At 46.0% G+C, this 18,346-nt stretch overlaps 2 long non-coding RNA genes across 2 annotated transcripts; one reads left to right on the forward strand and one right to left on the reverse strand.

The window, feature by feature from the left end:
• Positions 1-544: 544 nt before the first annotated feature.
• Positions 545-17,907, reverse strand: LOC125023920. The gene is made up of 2 exons (XR_007114676.1): positions 17,829-17,907; positions 545-850 (listed from the first exon to the last, which is right to left on the reverse strand). It is a non-coding gene; the product is annotated as an uncharacterized LOC125023920 (long non-coding RNA).
• On the forward strand, positions 7,335-9,660 carry LOC125023921. Its single transcript, XR_007114677.1, has 2 exons — positions 7,335-7,564; positions 7,922-9,660. It is a non-coding gene; the product is annotated as an uncharacterized LOC125023921 (long non-coding RNA).
• Positions 17,908-18,346: the final 439 nt, after the last annotated feature.

The raw sequence follows: 18,346 nt of genomic DNA on the forward strand, positions 1-18,346 counted from the left end.
CTGGTCTAAAGAAGTTTATTCTTTAGACCAGGGGTGTTAAATATGCGGCCCGCGGGCCACAAGTGACCCACCAGAGGGTCCAATCTGGCCCCTGGATAGAATTTGTAAAGACAGAAGAAAAGGAAAAGGAAAAAGAATCACAGGCACGTCCAGCCCATTTCCCAGCAGCCCCAAAATAAGAACAGAAAATACAATACTCAGCACAATAGTAGAAGGAAAAGAATTTATTTTCTTTATTTTTCTAGCTAAATGATAGACAGTAGTTTGCCACAGAAACACCCCTGAAGCTCTGACCCTAGATGAGGGAAAGTGAAAGACAGAAATGAGGATGAGGAGAAGCAGGAGAAGGAGGAACATGAAAATGACAAGTAAAAGGAAAGAAGAAGAAGAAGAAGGGAAGGTTGTCTTCATAGCTTTTTATGCTATTCTGTTACTGGCCCGGCCCCCCTCAGATCTAATTGAGCTGAACTAAAATGAGTTTGACACTTTAGATTGTGTCTGTTTTAACATTTTCGCCTCTTGCATTTAAAAATCGAACTCAAAATGTAAGGATATCACAAAGCTATTTTATTTTCAGTTAAAACCGGTGGACCTCAGGCAGCCACCAGGTAAGAAGGTGATGTGACTAGCAACACGCTAATTGTGCAGTGAGATGTTGTGGATTTCTCAGTGAGTCAGGCACTCATCACCCACTACTACGCACAGTCAGTGACTCGTTGTCAGCGTTTGACTCATTGCGGGGGTTGCACCAGTTGCTGCTCTTCGAAGAAAAAGTGGTGAGTCACAAACCTGAAAGCGGTGACTCCGAGGCCACTCCGTCACTGGCGTGAACGTCATTTCCCATTTGTCTCTGAAGAAGGAGAGGAAAAACAAATCCTTTAATTTCAGTGATGTCTCTCCTGTCCTGGGGCCTCCGTTCTAATCACTGACCGGTGGATGCTGAGTGGCGGGCACACGGCCATGGTTAATCCTTTCCCTTTCTTTGCAATAAATTATGCATCAGAAAAAGCCTTTTCCACCCCAATGGCCGTGTCCCTTAATCCCTGGCTCCTAAAACCTGTTTAATCTGAACTAAGTCATTAAAACAGTAAAGGGATATCACAAAGGACTTTCAAGCCAATTGGCTTAACGGTAACGTGATTAGATCATTGATCTCTCAGCAAAGCCTTGGGCTTCCAGGTGCGAAATGACTATTTAATGAAATCAGAGAAATCTCGTTACTAGAAAATTACTGATCAAAGTTAAGACCAGGTGACTGGGGTGGCATTGGTATCCATGTATCTGGGCAAAGGTATTTATTCTCCAGATCCCCTCTTGACATTATTGAGAACGTATGGGGCCAGAATGAAAGATTGTGTTCTTAAGCCCTTACCAGCCACTATCCATACCTCAATGCATCTTTAACAGAGATTGGTGCTTTAAGCTTCGATAGGGATCAGCCCGAGATGCACAAAAAGGAAGTGGTGTAATGTCATTACGGCCTGATTAATACGAGTTCCATCTCACAGATCCCTTTCAGTTGTGTTTTCGTCCTGCACTCTACACAAACAGGATCACACCTTTGTTATTAGCAGATAGATGTTGGTTAATACCCATTATGCACCTCCCTGGACGAGGTATCAAGCCGGCATGAACTCGGAAAACCTAAAAGACGACTTAATGACGAGCTTCTAAAATTGAACCAGACCACCGCCTTCACCCAAAGCGGAATAATACCTGACATCGCCCAGAGGATCATGGTTGTCCTCTCCCCGCGCTCGAAATAAATAATTATATCGCAGGAAGACCTCTTTTCTAATTAATGAGAAGAGATGAAATATCACTTAATTTCAAATTTAATTACGAGCCATAATATTTCCTTCATTGGACCGCCTGCTAATGCCGCACAGCTTCCTGCCGCTGATGAATGCGCTGTGTATTAAAAACACGAGCATTTACAGTTCCCCGGACTGCGCATGAAATTTCCCATGGTGGCTACATTCTGCAGGAGGCGGGAAAAAAAATAGAAAATACCAGGAGGCGCACAAACACGCGGCCGTGATATACGCAGAGCGGGCTACCGTCAGGACTACGCAAGATAAAAAGGTTAATAAACACTTGGTAATGAAAATTAATGGCACAAATCATACACAGGCACTGACACACTTTTCCCTGTTTAATTGCAGTGGCTGAGGCGCACTCATTTTAATTACCTATATTGCAGCATTGATGTCCTTCAGTGTCAAGCTCCAAAGTTCTCTCTCTGTGCGTATCACTACTGATGAGCATTTAAAGCCATTATCATAACCATGACAAAGGTATTGACTTCTATCCTCAGATGAGTTTTGCTTATGCAATAAGAATTGTCATTAATTGAGGTAATGAGGCTTGCACGCTGACTTTCACCACCACTTTTGATCTCAATCATATAGTGATGATTTTGCATAAAGAGGATTGGCTGGAGGCTCGGCCGAGGTCATTAGTAATGTATGGTTGTCATTAAGTTCCACTTTAAACAGCTTACCGGTTTATTTCCCAAAAAAAATGCTATATAAAATAAATATTTAAACATTTTAGTTATTGTGACTATTTTCTTTCTTTTTTTTTGGTATCTCATGCCGGTATGTTAATGCTGTACTCCATTAAAAGGGCACAGAGCAAGGTTAGAAGACGCCGATCAGAGATCAGTTTAACCGACAAATGTGCTTTAAAACGAATTAGTCGCAAAACCACAAAAACAGATTCATTTAGCACGCAAGTAATTTAGTTGGAAATCCACAAAGGCTGAAACTAAATTGTTTACCAACGACTGTCTGGAGTCATCTCTGGGGACAGAGTGAAAATGCACAAATTGCAAACTTGCTGATTTAGCACTTTGTGGGAAAACTGAAAAAAAGAAATAAATAAATAACAGGCTGCATGCTGCTGGCTACATTTTGATGATGGATTCTGAATAATGCAAATATGATAAATTAGCCAACACGTAGCATTTCGCTAATTAATTATAATTAATCATGTTGAAGTTTTCTGAGGTGTAGTCAGTGATAATGTTGTCTGTTTGATGTATTGCGCGTATGAAGCCCAGCGTGTGGATCAACCCATGTCTGGGCAGAAGCTCAGTCTGGTCTCTGGTTTGTGTTTGTGTGTGTGTGTGTGTCTGTGTGGGTATTTCATTGAATGTGTCCTCCTTATTCCACTCCACAGATGGGATTTCATTTTAATTGACAGTTACCCACATCCATTCGTCAAAATGACAAGCTTAGGGAGGGGGATCGCTGAGGTGCACCCTCAATGTACTCAGCGAGGAACGGAGGTGGAAGTGTTTTTTTTTTTTTTTTGCGTGTGTGTGTGTTTCCGTCTGTCTTTTAACGCGTTTGTCTGTGTGTCTTTCTCAAGTCTTTTTGACGGGCTTCAGATAGGTCAATCTCAGCGTCTAACTGCGGCGCCGTGCCTGTGTGTTGGGCCGCGCGCGTGCGCGCACTTGTTTGCGCGCGCGGGGTGCGTAGCCTTCCGATCCATTGATCTCAAGCTTTTGCTGTGAAGTCTGGCCTTTGTCTGCCAGATCTACCTCTCTTGCCGTCTTTCTTTTCGCTGTCATTCCCTGACACATGGCTCTGACACATCCTGAGCGTTGCACCGGTGGGAAAATAACACATATCTCTGACCTCTTGAACTCTTTCTTCTCCGAAAGCCCCAGAGAAAGAATGCTTTAGCTGCCCACGCCTCTTTAAATGTCTACCAAGGGACACAGCTATTGAGACAAGGGGGATAGAGAGACATTTCAAGACAGGTATAGATCTTCAGCTTCAGTGTCAGGTATGGGTATCGAGCAAAACAGGCAAGGATTTATAGCATGCACACTTCATGTATTGTGCATGGACTGCAGAGAGCCCAGACTAATAGACAGTGTTGTCAGCAGTTCTCTGCCTGGATTTTCCTATGAGCTCCACTCAGTATTAAATCACAGACTGTATACAAAGCTGGTCAATTTCTTTCCGGGCTGCTGCGTTTAGCGTTCACTGTATCATGCTTAAGACCCCAAAACAAATTGACATGCGAAACACCTTTCCTATACGTGCGAGCCGAGACCAGGAGGCTGAGTTAAGCTGAATTGCTTACTTAACATAAATGCAGAGACATGATGGGCTGTCATATCAGGACCCCCGCGAGGCCCGCGCGCCTTTCAGCTCACGCAGTATGCGACAAACAGCCGTGAACGGCTCGCATCAGGCCATTCCAAAGCTAAAAAAAAAAAAAAAAAAAAAGGTGCCGATGGGGGTGGGGGCGTGATAGAGAGTTGTGAACGGTCGCATGATGTTGTCTTTGGATCAGCCCAAGGAAGCGATGTCACGGATCATTCATGGAGCCGGCGTTGTATACATTAGGGAGGGAGGGGAGGGGATTGGCAGAGGCCGCTCCACAGCAACAGAGGACAGCCTATGGAAAATGCCCCAGCTACCTAGCCAAGACGGTGATGTCATCAGAGTGGAACACGCGTTTCCGCGCGCCGACTCCTCCGCCGTATGTTTGCGCGCGCCCCCCCACCCCCCCACCTGCGCATGTCTCTGGCGGGAGAACACACACACACACACACACACATGCTGCATCACCTTCAGGCCGTCCTCAGCTGTACCACGGGGATGTTACTTCTTGAATGATCCCCTCATGTATATTGAATGAACTGCACAACAAGCTCATGTTCATGGGTGATTTATCTTGCGCAGGTGTGATAATGTCAATATATTGATTAATCAAGCAGTGATTGAGGACCATATGCTCGACTGATGATTAATATTGATAACTATGTGCCACCCCGCTCTTGACAATACGGATTTAATCACGCGCACATACATCCGCGCTGCAAAACACATGGCTGTGTGTGTGTTTAAGAATGTGTTACCGTGCGTAAGCAGTGACCTGAGGGATTACATCTCTGCCCCCCCCCCCGACCCAAAGAGCTCACACTCGCATTGTGCACTTGCAATACCGGTATTGTATCGCTGTGGGCAGCATCTTAAAGAAGTTTCAAAATGTGTGCAGCTTGCTCTTTATTCCTTGCTTTCTAATCCTTTTTGGCTGCACAATGGCGCCTCATTCAACAATGGCAAAAGCACTGAAAAGGGACAACTGCAAGCGTGGCCGCGACGTCTGGGCACTGATTCCATGTGCATGGGATGTGTGTAGGTGCGCGCACGCGCGGCATTAAGCGCGAGGTGGACATGCCAGCCAGTCTGCATGAGGTTATTGTAGTGTCCCCTGCTCCTTTTGCATGTAACAGATAAGTATATACATAAGTTAAGTACTTGTCAGAGTGCTAGCAACATGTTAATCTGGTCTGAAGCGGCGCTTGAATGGCAGCATGCCTGGCAGCTTTTTGTCGAACAACAATATATCTTCTTAAGTCTCGGGTCCTTGTGTTGTCACAGCTGCCGAAACTTGGCACGGGACGGGGAGCAAAAGGGAGCAAGTAGGCATCAGCGCTCGGGCTACTAGGGAGCGAGGAGGAAAAAAAAGAAAAAGAAAAAACAAGCTGCTTTTTGAAGAGTTATCTACAAGTTGTCAGGCTGCAAATGTAACCACTTTGGAGAGTTTTTCGTTTACAAGATCTAAAGGTCTAAGGCGCAGGTTCTCGGGATGTAAAATGTTGAGCAAAACAAATTTATCCACGTTGCGTTTGACTTAACAAGGCTCTAATGTGGCATTTCCAAGTGGAAAACTGCTTTAGTCTGTGAATCTGACGCCACTTAAATTCGGGATAAGTCCCTCATTAGTAAGAGCAAGGTGTGTGCGAGTAGATTCTGTTACGGCTCGCGGCAGCCGTGACACTGTGCTTTCTTTTTTCTTTTCTTTTTTTTTCCTTTACTCCAGCGCTTGGCCACAGGCAGAGAGCAGTGACGGAGCTGATTTGTTGCGCCGCATTACACTGACAGATCGACTGATTGTTGACAAACAGCTCAACTCAATGCCAGCGCCGGCGCAGCCGTCTCCACTCCGCCGCCCGGCTGTTTCGCCGTTGTCTGGTGATTTGCTGGGGCTACACTGGATGACAACCATGCTTCATCCCTCACTTTCATTGCCCCATAAAGGGGGTCCTCTGTGGTTGGGGATGCTGCTGTTTACTGGTTAGTCTTTGTCATCATTACGTTGTCACAGACAGGATAACCCGGGTGGGAGCAGGGGTGTGCGCGTGTGTGTGGGGAGGACGGTCGGAGGGCGGGGACTTGTGCAACCGTAGCCGGCGCAGGAGTCACTGAGGGTCACAAGAATCAGCTCATCCGTCCATTCATCTTCATATGACTGAATCCCTAATGGCAACTGAGGACTCGGCAGCCCACGGGGGGAAGGACACAGGCCGGCACCCAGACTTGCACACGTCTGATCCGAAGCCGCATCTCCGCTGCAGCTAGGAGGCCGAGATCTGCTTTTGTTACGCGGCAAAGTAAATCTAACTATTAAATGAAACTGTTCTGTCTGGATTTATGTTTGCAGCAGTAATTCCGAGAGATATAATAAGCTCTCTAAGCCACGAGGAGTCTTTGATCTAGAAAATGATTTGTATGCTCTGTGATCACACGGCAAACACAGACGGGGTTTTTTTTTCTTTTTTTTTTCCGGGTTTTGCGAGTTTCCAAGTGTCTGCGCATGTTCGCGCCTCGCCGTGTGTTTGCGCGCATTAAAGGGGCTTCCGCAGATTTTCTCGGCACACCTGAAATAGAGACTTCACCTGTGGGTGAACCTGCAACGGAGCTCTGTTGTTTATTTATTTATTTATTTGTTTGTTTTTTGGAGGCAGGGGGAGAAGGTTGTGTGGGTGAGACAGCATCTTCCATATTCCCCCCCTCCCTCCCTGCTGTGGGTCCTGCAGCAGTCTGCTCCGCTACTGGGATAACAAGGGGGCTCTGATCTCATCGCGCCTCAGCTCACTTTGCCGGGAAGCAGCGAGATGATGTAATGCTGTTTGCGCGGCAGCAGTACACACTTATCAGATGCACCGTGGAGAAGAAAGGCTAAGGAACCGGTGCGACTGGACTGTTTTTTTTTTTTAAATCCATTTTACGGGCCAGCGTCATCGTCACCAAAAGCACGATCACAGTAGCAGTCACCGTCCTGCTCATAAACACACACACATTTAACACACGCATCTCCGTGCATATTTACTTCTGTTGGAGCTAACCTGGTAATTCTGTTTTAGGCAGCACGTGTTGGGATTATAGAGCGAGTTGACGTCAAATCCTTTCATTTCACCTCGGAAGCCTCTAATGTATCCTTGATAAATCACAAAGAGGCGCAACAGAAGACAAAAAAAAAAAAAAAAAATCCTTCAGACATTCAGAGCATGCAGAGCCATCAAAAAAATAAAATAAAAAATAAGAATGATGCCTCAGACAGCTTAATGACCAATCATATATTCCATTCAGTTCACCTTCTAGTGAAATACATAAATTACCAAATTAATTGATTGCTTTTTTTCAGGAACCTACAAAGGAGACCGTAGATTTGCATTATCTCCGTCTTCTCCCCTTGACACAGCACGAGACAGTCACCTCCAGAGGATCATACGACTCCAGTCCTGTATAATTCCGGGGTGAGAATATTATACTGTGGATTTTTATGCCGGGTAATTATAGAGATCACCGTTTTATGTCCTAGGCAGGGATGGACCTTCCCTGATTCACAGCCCCACACACTAAAGTGGAATAGCCTTGTTCTTACTCTCAACTCCTCTAGTTTAATTGCCCTTTGTGTCCATCTTATTTCCCTTCTAAGCGCCTTAATATACGGCACATCGAGTGGGGCATTCTCCTCTCAGATATTAAAGGGCTGCTGATGCACTGAAGCAAAGCGTCGCGCCTGTCAAACTGTGATGGCGAGTGACACCGCATCACCTGCCTCCGCCCTCTCGCGTCAACTTTTTTTTTTTTTTTTTCTAACCTCGGCGCAGACTTGCAGCATTGTAGGAACTGGCACCTGCAGCCGCGGGCCACGTCCCACCACCTCGCGGAAGCACGTGTCGGGGGCCCCAGACGAAGCCAGAGGCGCAGGAGATGAGTCAGATGAACACTTGTCAGGTGATGTCATCTCCAGCGAGCACAGATGACCGGCCCCAGCTGTTCCGGTGCGCCGAGGCGCGCTCCGCAGCACCTGTCTGAAGCCGTTTTAGCTCGGACAACTGCGGCACGGAAAGGACAGGCCCGCTGCCGCTCGCCAGGGCTCTCGTAACTCCCCGGCCGCGGAGCCAGCGGAGGTCAAACGGAGACGAGCACTCCGCCAGCCAGAGTGTTACTCTTCGCTGCCAGTTCGTGTGAGATCAAGTTGTGGAGGCCGCTGAGTGTTCGCGGCGCCGAGCAGTGTTTATTAGCATCACGCGGAATTAGCAGGCTCCCAGGTGTTAGGGCTCTCTTAGTAATGAGCATTTCTGGTGACATCATTTCTAACGCACTCACTCATAGGTCATTGGGATTATGCAGAGATGTAGTCATACAGTGCATCATCCGCCTCACACCATCCCTCAGAAATACACCACTAAGCAGATACATTTTTTTTTTTTTTTGCATAGTTATTTTCTAATAACTGCAGAGACATGCAGGGGATAATGTATTTCCCGAACGCTGCGTAATGATGGAATCAGCTGCACTGAACTGCACACATCACAGGGCTGCATACACAAGCACCCTTGAACACACACACACACACACACACACACGAGTCAGTACAAACAACAAGGCTACAGATCCTCTCTCAAAGTAAATCAAGAGCTGTTTCACTGTAATAGCTGTACTTTGTAATAGCTATTGCAGTGGAATAACTCTGATTTAATCTAGCCGGCAATCAATATCTTCTGACCGTTATGATTGATGAGTATTAAGTACGACTATTAGCCAAGTGAAAGAAGAAGGGGGAAAAAAAAAGTGTCCATGGCTGAATTCCACCGCACGTCGCTCAGCCAAAGCAGTAATGTGAGGGGGAATAATCTGTCAGCTAATTTACGAACAGGTTTAGAACTGTGGACGTATTTTCTTAATGAATATGTGAATTACTCGCGCATTGATTTCTATTGTGTGGGAAAATGGGAAACGTATAAAGGACTGTCTGCGCGGGCGCCTGCAGACACACTTCATTGACGTTTCACTTGGAGACTGTAAGAAATATTACATATGCTGAAACCAGCAGATTGTGTATTTAAAGCCTCTGGTGAATCAAGGTCACCGCACTGACCCTTTTAGTAGTAGCCTGTCATACATTTAGCAGAGCAAGGGATCATTTCAAACTGTCCTCCATCACATTATGACAGATCTTAATTGACTACCGATACAGCTTTGCTGAGTTGACGGAAAAATCGGATTTTAATCTAATCACTGCAATATACCCTGATTGGATCACAGCAACACTCTGGCATATTAAAACATTTGCATTGCAGGGATGGGTCAGAGGGCTTGTGGACAACTAAATCCTGGACACTGTATATCAGGTTCCCGAATGGATTCATTATAGCTTTGCTGTAAAATTATAGACACTCTTGTGTCAGACTCTTAATATGACTAATGTATACTGATCAATAGGGTTTCCGTTTTTATTTAATGTTCTTGTAGTTATCCTCCTCTCACTCTGAGACCATTTTTCTTACACTTACATTTGGAGAAGTTTTAAAATTTAAATGATTAAACTTCCGTGACCCCACTCTGTCTGTCTGTGCTGTCCTCTTTTTTTTTTCCCTCGTTTTTGCCTTTCCTACCACACCAAGCCAATTTTCAGTCAGTCAGTCAGTCAGTCTTCCCAGGTTTATCACTGAACCACATCATTAAGAGGTGCCCCATGGATCCCTGTCTAAACTGCACGTCGACGCGCTGCCGTCAGCTCCCTGGATAAAAAGCCCAAGGCTGAGCGGGCTGACATTCTCCTGCGCAAACGTAAATGATGGCACAGAGGATGGTGGTCCAAAATCCCCTCAGTGGTCTTGGGGGAGAAGACAGAGAAGGAGAATGATGATAGATTGCACGGAGAGTGGGCTGAGTGGATGGATCAGGCGTCTCGTACCCGAAGAGCACCATCTGCTGTCAGTTCGGGTGACTCATTCAACTGCGCTGACATGTGCATGTAAAGGAGCACGCTGAGAGCACATCAGACCGCCGTCAGCCGCGCCGATGACGGGCTGCACAGCAGACACGGGAGGGTGTGGATGGAGAGGACTGTGGAAAAAGACAGGGGGGAGCACTGAAAGCGCCATCTCCTTCATCTCTGACAAAATAAATAAATGGGCATCCACACAAACAAACAATTCTTATTCTTCCTTTCTTTCTTTTTTTTTAAAAATAAATTTTGATTTCTTTTATCTTCTGTGATAAGGTTTTGCCGCACGCCAGTTTAAAGTTCAACTGCTTTCCGGGAATCTGTTCAAAGGAAAATGCAAACACAGGATTTTAGAACAACTCACTACTTGTAGCGAAAGCAAAAATAAAGCCGTTGTAACGCGCTGCAACATTAATATCCACCTTGGGTTTTCAGTATGAACTCTTAACATTTCCCCGAGTGTACAAAAAAAAAAAAAAGGAAAATAAGGCTGTATTCACCTCCTTCCCGAGCAGCGTGTGCTTGCCTTGTACTGGCGATATTTCATCTGTAGAACCCCATGTGTACTACTAGAGTGAAATAACAGAATAGCTAAGGGGCGCGAAGCCAGTATAGTGCCGATATCAAATGACCGTGTCTGGCCCTCTTAAAACAATGAGCTGTTTATGGTCAATTTTAACAAGCTAAAGTACTTCTGACTGCTGCCTTATCCTGAAAACCCATAACGCTCGGAGCATCGGGGAGGAAAGAATAGCACAAGAAGGCCTGGTGTCACTGGAAAGGCCCACGAGCACATAAAACGCATAAAGCTGCCTGTTGGATATCTCATTTTAAATATATGGGAATAACTATTGTGTGACACAACAGCGCCGATCTTGTTGCTTTTCATAAGCCTCCCTTTAAAAAATATAGCCCCGCCAAGGATTTTCTCTTTTATTTCTTCATAATAATAAAAAAAAAAAAAAAATGAATTCCCCTGTAGGGCTGACAATTACATATTTCTACAATGAGGTGTAAGGTCAGCATCAATGTCAGGGTCTTGTCATCTCCGATTTCATTTCAGGCTTCCAGAGGAGTCTTATTGTCAATAAGGAGCAGCCGTATTGACACCTGTGACACCGCGCTGGTTTGCTTCGGACTCCCAGCCCCACACTCCTCTGCCCGCTGAGGAGAGCACCGCGAGCCGTAGTGTCTCCGGGAACGATGGGGCATGCCAATACTAAAAAGGTCGCAATTTATGAAAGGCCGCGACATCGGAGTGCTGATCAATGGCTTCCACGGGGCCTCGAATACTGCGCGGAGATTGATTCTATAGGTGATATTGTTACGAGAGATCCGCAGACGCGCCGGAGGTGTCAAGAGGGGACGCGCGCTCAAGTTTAAAACAGGCAATTCTAAAGGATTTGCGTCAGTCAGGCGAGGTGGCTGGACAGTGATGGGAGACCCCGCCGACCCCAGAGGGTGATGCACGCTTGTCAGTGTGAGACAGGTGCAGACTGCGGGGGGAATATTACATTATGGTGAATAGCCGCCTCGCCGTCCAGCAGCAATCAGACAGCCTCGCTCGGCTAAGACCCTTTTTATTATGGACTATGATGATGGCGATAGGCCACGTGAGATGGGGTGGGTGGATGGATGGATGTATGGGATTCTGATGAGATGATCCAGACAGGTCGGCTCAAGGGGAGGTGGAGTACATTAGCGTACATCAATGCCGGGACAGCTTATAGTGTGGGTCCGCACACTTGTGTCACGCACGTCGGAACAGTGCTGATCACTTCCAGAAATACACCACCGTCATGAAATACTGAGAGTAGCTGTTCATTTTATGCATTTGGATATTTCAAAGCTTGGATAGAGAAAAAGGATAAATCTTTACAGATTTCTCGCCTCTCTCTTCCTCTTTTTAAAATTGAATTATCTGGATTCTTGCTGAAGGAATCAATTGCCAAAACAAAAGGCCGCACAATGACGCTCGCAGACGCTGCCGCCCCAGCGGATGCACGCACACAAGCGCGCTACCATGCTAGCATGCTACCACGCTACCACTCCACCACCTCTCCTGTCGTGATCTGGAGGTGTGGCTTGGACCAGTGTCGCTGTCTTGACAAAAACAGCGAAACAGAAACATTAAAACGATGTCCGCGGTGGACAGGGAGACTCCAGGGCGCCATGAATAAATCACAACGCTCCAAAAGCGAGCATCCCTTTCCCTTTTGCATCGAGTTGTATTCGTCGACGCCTGAAGAAAGCACGGGGATGCGGGTGCAGGGCTGGCTAGCAAACAAACAAATAAATAAATGAGTAACATGTTCAAAAAGTGCAAGCTGCTGTTAAGCCCGTGTGACACACACGCCATATAGCACCTACAAGATACGCTCCACTCACTGAACATTCAGGTCTGCTAAATTGTTTTTTTTAGATTTATTTTATGATTTTTTATTTTTACAGCATGTAGACACTTATACTTAAGAAAAAACAATAGGTTTGATCACATTGACAGCGAATGCTTTCACCCATCAACAAGGATCATTTTTGATAAATTACAGAGTGGTTATAAATAAATAAACAAGACTGATGGTGTGGAATAAATCCAATTTACCATGCAGAAGATAATCAATACATTAACCTGGAATCCCGCGCTAAAGCACCTTTAGCCGACAGTACAGTATGTGCCTGTTGACTTTAATTGCACAAGGGTTGGATGCAGAAGCCGTGGGCAGACAATTGATAGTAGCCATTAGCAAATGATTAGGTGGACAGAGATGAACTCTCTCGCATTGATTTGGCCGGCTTACATTTCCGACTTTTGCAGGGGAATAAATAAATTCACCTGCAAATCTATAATGCATGACTTTATATTCATAATTTCCACCAGAGAGGCTCCTTGGCTCCCCGCTCTCCAGCGTGCACACAGAGGAGCTGGCAGCTCGTTGAAGTCAGCCATCCACGGTGTCTGTTTCGTGCCAAATCATAACCGTTCATTCAGCCAAACACAGCATTATAAAATGTTTTGCTGTGAAGATTTATAATGAGACTGAGATTGTGAAGTGAAACCGCAGGCTCCTTATACTGCTTTCTAGGCATGGCGAAGCCCCCATCATATCAAAGACTTTCTTTATCATTTCCAATTATTGAAAACTATTGTCATTTGCGCCATCTGAACCAAGCCTAATTTGTTTACTTCAAGAGCCTTGGAAGCCGCTTTAATGTCTGAAATGAGACCCAGTCCCTGTGGGATATCTACTGCCCTGAAAACAAATGACAGATTGCACAGGAGAAGTCCTAAATTTTCAACAATAACAGACGCGCAGTGCGGCCGCGTTCCCATCGAGACGCAGTGGTCTGCCAAGTGCTTTACCTCACCATCTCAATATGACCGCTTTCCTTCAATACCGGCATTTGTTTTAACCACATGCGGTCTCAATCAAAACACAACTGGTCTGCTGAAAAGTTCAGTGTAATGTGCCGAAGGTGGACTGACTTGGTCTGTGCGCGCGTGTTTTCACCTTCCACTTTCCAACGCGGAAAAACACCAGTGAGCCGTGCTCGGGTTGTTTGTCCATGTTTCTGGGGCACATAATCAAATAGAGGGGGGGGACTGAGCGTTTGGTATCCTCAAACCTAATTTGGCTGCGGCGCAGCTCTGACCCCCCTGACCTTTGACATTCCAACCCGACTAGCAAGGGTACCGAATCATTTATTTACTTTGTCGAGACATAAGCCAGATGAGGGGATTTCAGCCTCATGGCAAAGAATCTCTGGAACTCAAAACACAAATAAAAGGCAGATTATAATGTAAACAGCTCAGGCCATCCAGTGTGTGACCCCGCAATAACGGCCCGGCCCCATTTTGAGTGATAATCAGTATTGATTCCCAAGAAACATCTTCACCTATTAAACCGGTCGTTCCGTTGATTTCCGCTGAGCCTGATCAATTAGATCAATTATTTAGGCAATAACTTGCGGTGGCAGCGGATGCTCGTCAATAAGTATTTGTTGAGCTGCAGAGGAAGCCGAGTCCGTGGAGGCTAATATACATATCAATACCCCAGCCATTTCTCTCGCGCGTTCACAAAGCATCCGTTGTGTTCAACAAATGGCATTAATCGAGGATCATTCCGGGGTCAGAGGTGAAAAGGAGAGGAAAGAACCTGAGAGACGGAGCTTAATGACAAAAAAGCAGCAGGCTACATTTTCTCTGCTCCCCCCCTCTTCCTCTCTGTCTCTTTATAGCTTTTTTTGTTGCCATTGCTAGTTTTCTAACCATGTCTCTAGAGGATTATGCAATGGTGGCCTACCACATATCTTTATCCAGGACTATACTTGTGTAGCGCCACTTACCCTTCACACAAATTCTCAAGGCACGCCCAACATTAAAAACTAGTTTTTGGACCTGGGTGCGCTTCCCTACAATAAATTCATCTCCAGCTCTCTCCTTCTCCCGCTTAACCCTCTCTGCGTCTTCGACACTGAGCCTGCAGCGTACCCACATGTGCTGCTCAACTGCAGCCTGGCCAGGTCTCCCCCCTCCTCCTCCCCCCTCCAACCCTCTCCTAAAATAGACCCATCGCTGGGCCTCAGAACGTTTGGCTGTTTCCTTCCTCTCATCTTGTCCGCGCCTGTTTAAGGGTTACAGCTGCTCTCTCGCTGACCACAGTTTCCATTGCTCATCACTGCTCAACTCCCAGACCCCTTCTGGAGTCCATTACCAAAGCTAACTTCCTCAGATTTATCACCGCTATGACCTGCAGCAGCCAAAACACCAGCAGTATGAATGCACTCAGCGCTGAATGGGCTGTTTCTGACCGAATGTATAGGCCCGGTTGAATTTAAAAGCCGCGAAGAAATTTGACTTTTGTTTATTAAAAGTGTATATCAAGGGTCTTCTGTGCCCTGCCTAAACACAAGTACCCATATATAGCGCAGATGTTTTGAGCCTTGGACCGAGGTTCCAAGCGCGTGGATAACGGGATCTCTGCCATTTATTTCTTTTAACTTCATCCACGGCTATTTCCACCGTCGTTTAAAAGCCGCAGCGTTTGAAACTCCGCGAACGTTGCGAAACTTTCCACAACACAGCCCCAGACATCCCCCAGGTCGTCTGCGAAAGATCAGTGAAACGACTGCCGCGTTGCAAGGGGGCTCATCGGCACTTGTAGCGTCTTGTTTTTGGCGGCGAGTTTAGTATTCACCGCACAAAAACAAATCTATCCTCTGTAAGCAATGCATACTGGATGAGGTGCTGCTGATGGTCAATAGATCTGCCACCGCAGCCTGCAACAGTGTCGCTGTTTGTTTCCATTACAAAGCAATTCCTATCATGCATAATGCATTCCTAAAATCAGTCCGTCATTAATTCATCAAAAAGTGAAAGACGGGGAGACAAAGCGAGCGAAAAAGAGGGACAGAGACAAAAGCAGGAACACAGCAGCTTAATTATGCATCTCTTGATGAAAAAAAGCTTATGGGAGAGACAATGCGTCTTAAGACGCAACACTACAGTATTTTGGTTTCACATGATGGGCTTATTAATCACAGTAATGAATCATGAGACGGTTTGCAGAAGAGTGGAATCAGGGATAAACAGACGCAGATGATAAGCCGAGGATGAAGCCCTCTCAGAATGAAAGCAAGGAAGAGAATGTGGGAGAAACTGGGGTGACTTCGTGTCAGACGCTGAGGAATCTCGCCTCTCAATTTGCGTGTTTGCCTGCCCCATAGATCGCCTTGTTTTCCTGTTTGTTTTGTTTGTTCACTTACTCATTTGACTACTTGCTTTATAATATGCTAAAAACTAGTTGTGCATCTAAGTAATTACACTGTAATTGATGAGCTAATAGACATGTAAATTATGCAGTGGCGTGTCGGCGGCGGCGTAGAAGGAGTGGAGCGCGTTGTATAATTACAAACTCCAGCTGCCACGCTCGCGTACAGGAGTCATAAATTAAGCACACAAAATTTGAATAAGTGGGATAGGAGCGATTTTGCGCTGCGCCTCATGGCAGTGATAGTCCATGTGGTTCCTATACGCTGCGGTGTCTTCAGCAAACACATTGCTCACCTTTACAAGTTGCGGAGCCATGTGGCTGAGAGTGGTGGATAAAGCACGCGGCTGCCGAGGGTTAGGAGTTCAATTCCCAGTGGGGTCACAAGAATGCACTCACATTACTGTAAGTTGCTTTGGGTGAAGCCGCCAGAAGACGGCGTGCAGGCCAAGTTCATCGCTTCGCGTTTTAATCTCCGCCACAGGTCTTCAAGTGATCTGCCGCCGTATCACACCATTCAATCCTACTTATTCACTTTTGTGGCTAATCCTAGACGCACTTGAACAATGTTTAAATAGGCCACAAAAATTACTGCAACAATTCATCTAGTTTCTGTACACAGCGAAACCCCCGAATGAGTCCCCGAGTCCCCATTTCTTTTTTTTTTACAGTGTGACGTATATTTGCAAGCTCCCAAAAGAAGAAGCGAGCGCCCCACTTCCGCTTGCAATATTAAAAAGCTGACGACTGTTGGTGGCACTGCGAAGGGGGGGAGGCCCGGTTATAGCCCTCGCATCAGAGGAGTCATCGGTACATGCTGACAGCTTGTAGAGCCCTTGCACTATCTGTTACTCTGTACCGTCCCAGTCCTCCTCTGAGCTCCTGTACGTAATTACAGTGGTTAATCTTCCGGTTCTCCCCTGTCTCCTGCCCACTTTCTGCCTTCCTTATTAGCTCCTCCTTGCCCACCTGAGATTTTTGTCTTCTTCCCCTCCAATTTTTCCTCTCGTGGTAGCAGAGTAGTCCAATCAGAGTTGCCATTGTTTATTGTGATAAGTTGGGATAATGAACAAATGACCTGCCACCTGGAGCACTTAGAGCCTGGTGTTAAACTCGGGTTATAAAAACCTCTTCCAGCTCTATTGATTTACTGGCAACATTTGATTGTACCCACGGGGCAGGGGGGCCTGCAAGGCTGCACAGAGCTCTTACTGTTTTACAGTCCTTATTACACCAAACAAATAAATCTCCTGACCATTAATTTGCTTGCCTGTGCCCTCACTCTCCAGACTGATAGGCCAAAAATCAGAGCAGATTCAGGCTGCTTGGCAGAGCCAGTCAGATAACTAGGTAGTTAGAGGTAATGTTTCTTTTCCATGTGCCCCACTCTATATTGGATTAGCAGACCGCAGACAACTTGAGTTTTCTCGGAAGACTTTATGATCACTCAGGACAAATACATGAGGAAATCATTTGAGCTGGGCTGTCCTGTTTTCGCAAACAGCGGCCATTATTTCAATATCCTGTGAGGCTACTTTTACGATGCCCCTGCAGCGTTTTTTTTTTGTTATTTATTTATTTATTTTTTTTTTCAGCGACCGGGGGCATGGCACCTTACAGCCAATTGCAGGGACAGTCAGACCACGGGGCAACTGTTAAACACGAGGGGGGCCCGACAAACGCGGCCGAGATGAGTGTTCCCGAAAGAGGAATCAGTGGCAATCCGCTTGTAAAACATTAATAGAGGCACGTCCAATGAATCCGGCAATTAATTATTTTAACCGTTTGAGTTTGTTGCAGTAAACTGGCTGATTAGGATCTTGCCTCGTCTGCAGTGGCGAGAAAAAAAAAAAAAAAAAAAACAAGCTGCAGGCTGTGATGCTTATTTATGGGAATAGATATTTGTGCACCTTTCGAACGCTTTTGCTCACCCTCCCTTCTCACACTCACACACACACACACACACACACACACACACACACACACACACACAAACAGACAGAGGTTATATACCTCAACACGACCGCTCCAGACCTCGACGTTCGAGTACACAGCGCTGCGCCGGAATGATGAATAAACTGCCTGCGAGCCTAGAAGATGAAAGATTCCCTGATTAGTCCATGCCAGCATGTTTACCATAGTTTGAATCACTACCATAACCGCTGATTGTAGACTTATGTAATGTAGGTTCAAATACACTTTCCATCCTGCCCACTGGTTTCTCCTCTCCGAGGCGTAATTGTCAACATGTGTGTAACACGCACACATGTCGTAGCCTCGCTAAGAAAAATGGATACACACACACATAACATCCTCAGAGTAATGTCACCTTCAAATGAGAGACTAAAAGCTGCCAGAGTCATGCTAACCTCAGTGGCTGGTTCTGATTAAACAGTTCGGTTACTGCACGCACAAACACGCGGGAATAAACCCATTAACTCCCAGTACCGTGTTTCTTTCTTTTTTTTTTTGTGAGAATGCAGTCCTTGGACGTCATCTTTCAGCTCTGATGTCTTTATCATCCAGCAAGC

This window comes from Mugil cephalus, chromosome 17 (genome assembly GCF_022458985.1).
Source record: "Mugil cephalus isolate CIBA_MC_2020 chromosome 17, CIBA_Mcephalus_1.1, whole genome shotgun sequence".
NCBI lineage: Eukaryota > Metazoa > Chordata > Actinopteri > Mugiliformes > Mugilidae > Mugil > Mugil cephalus.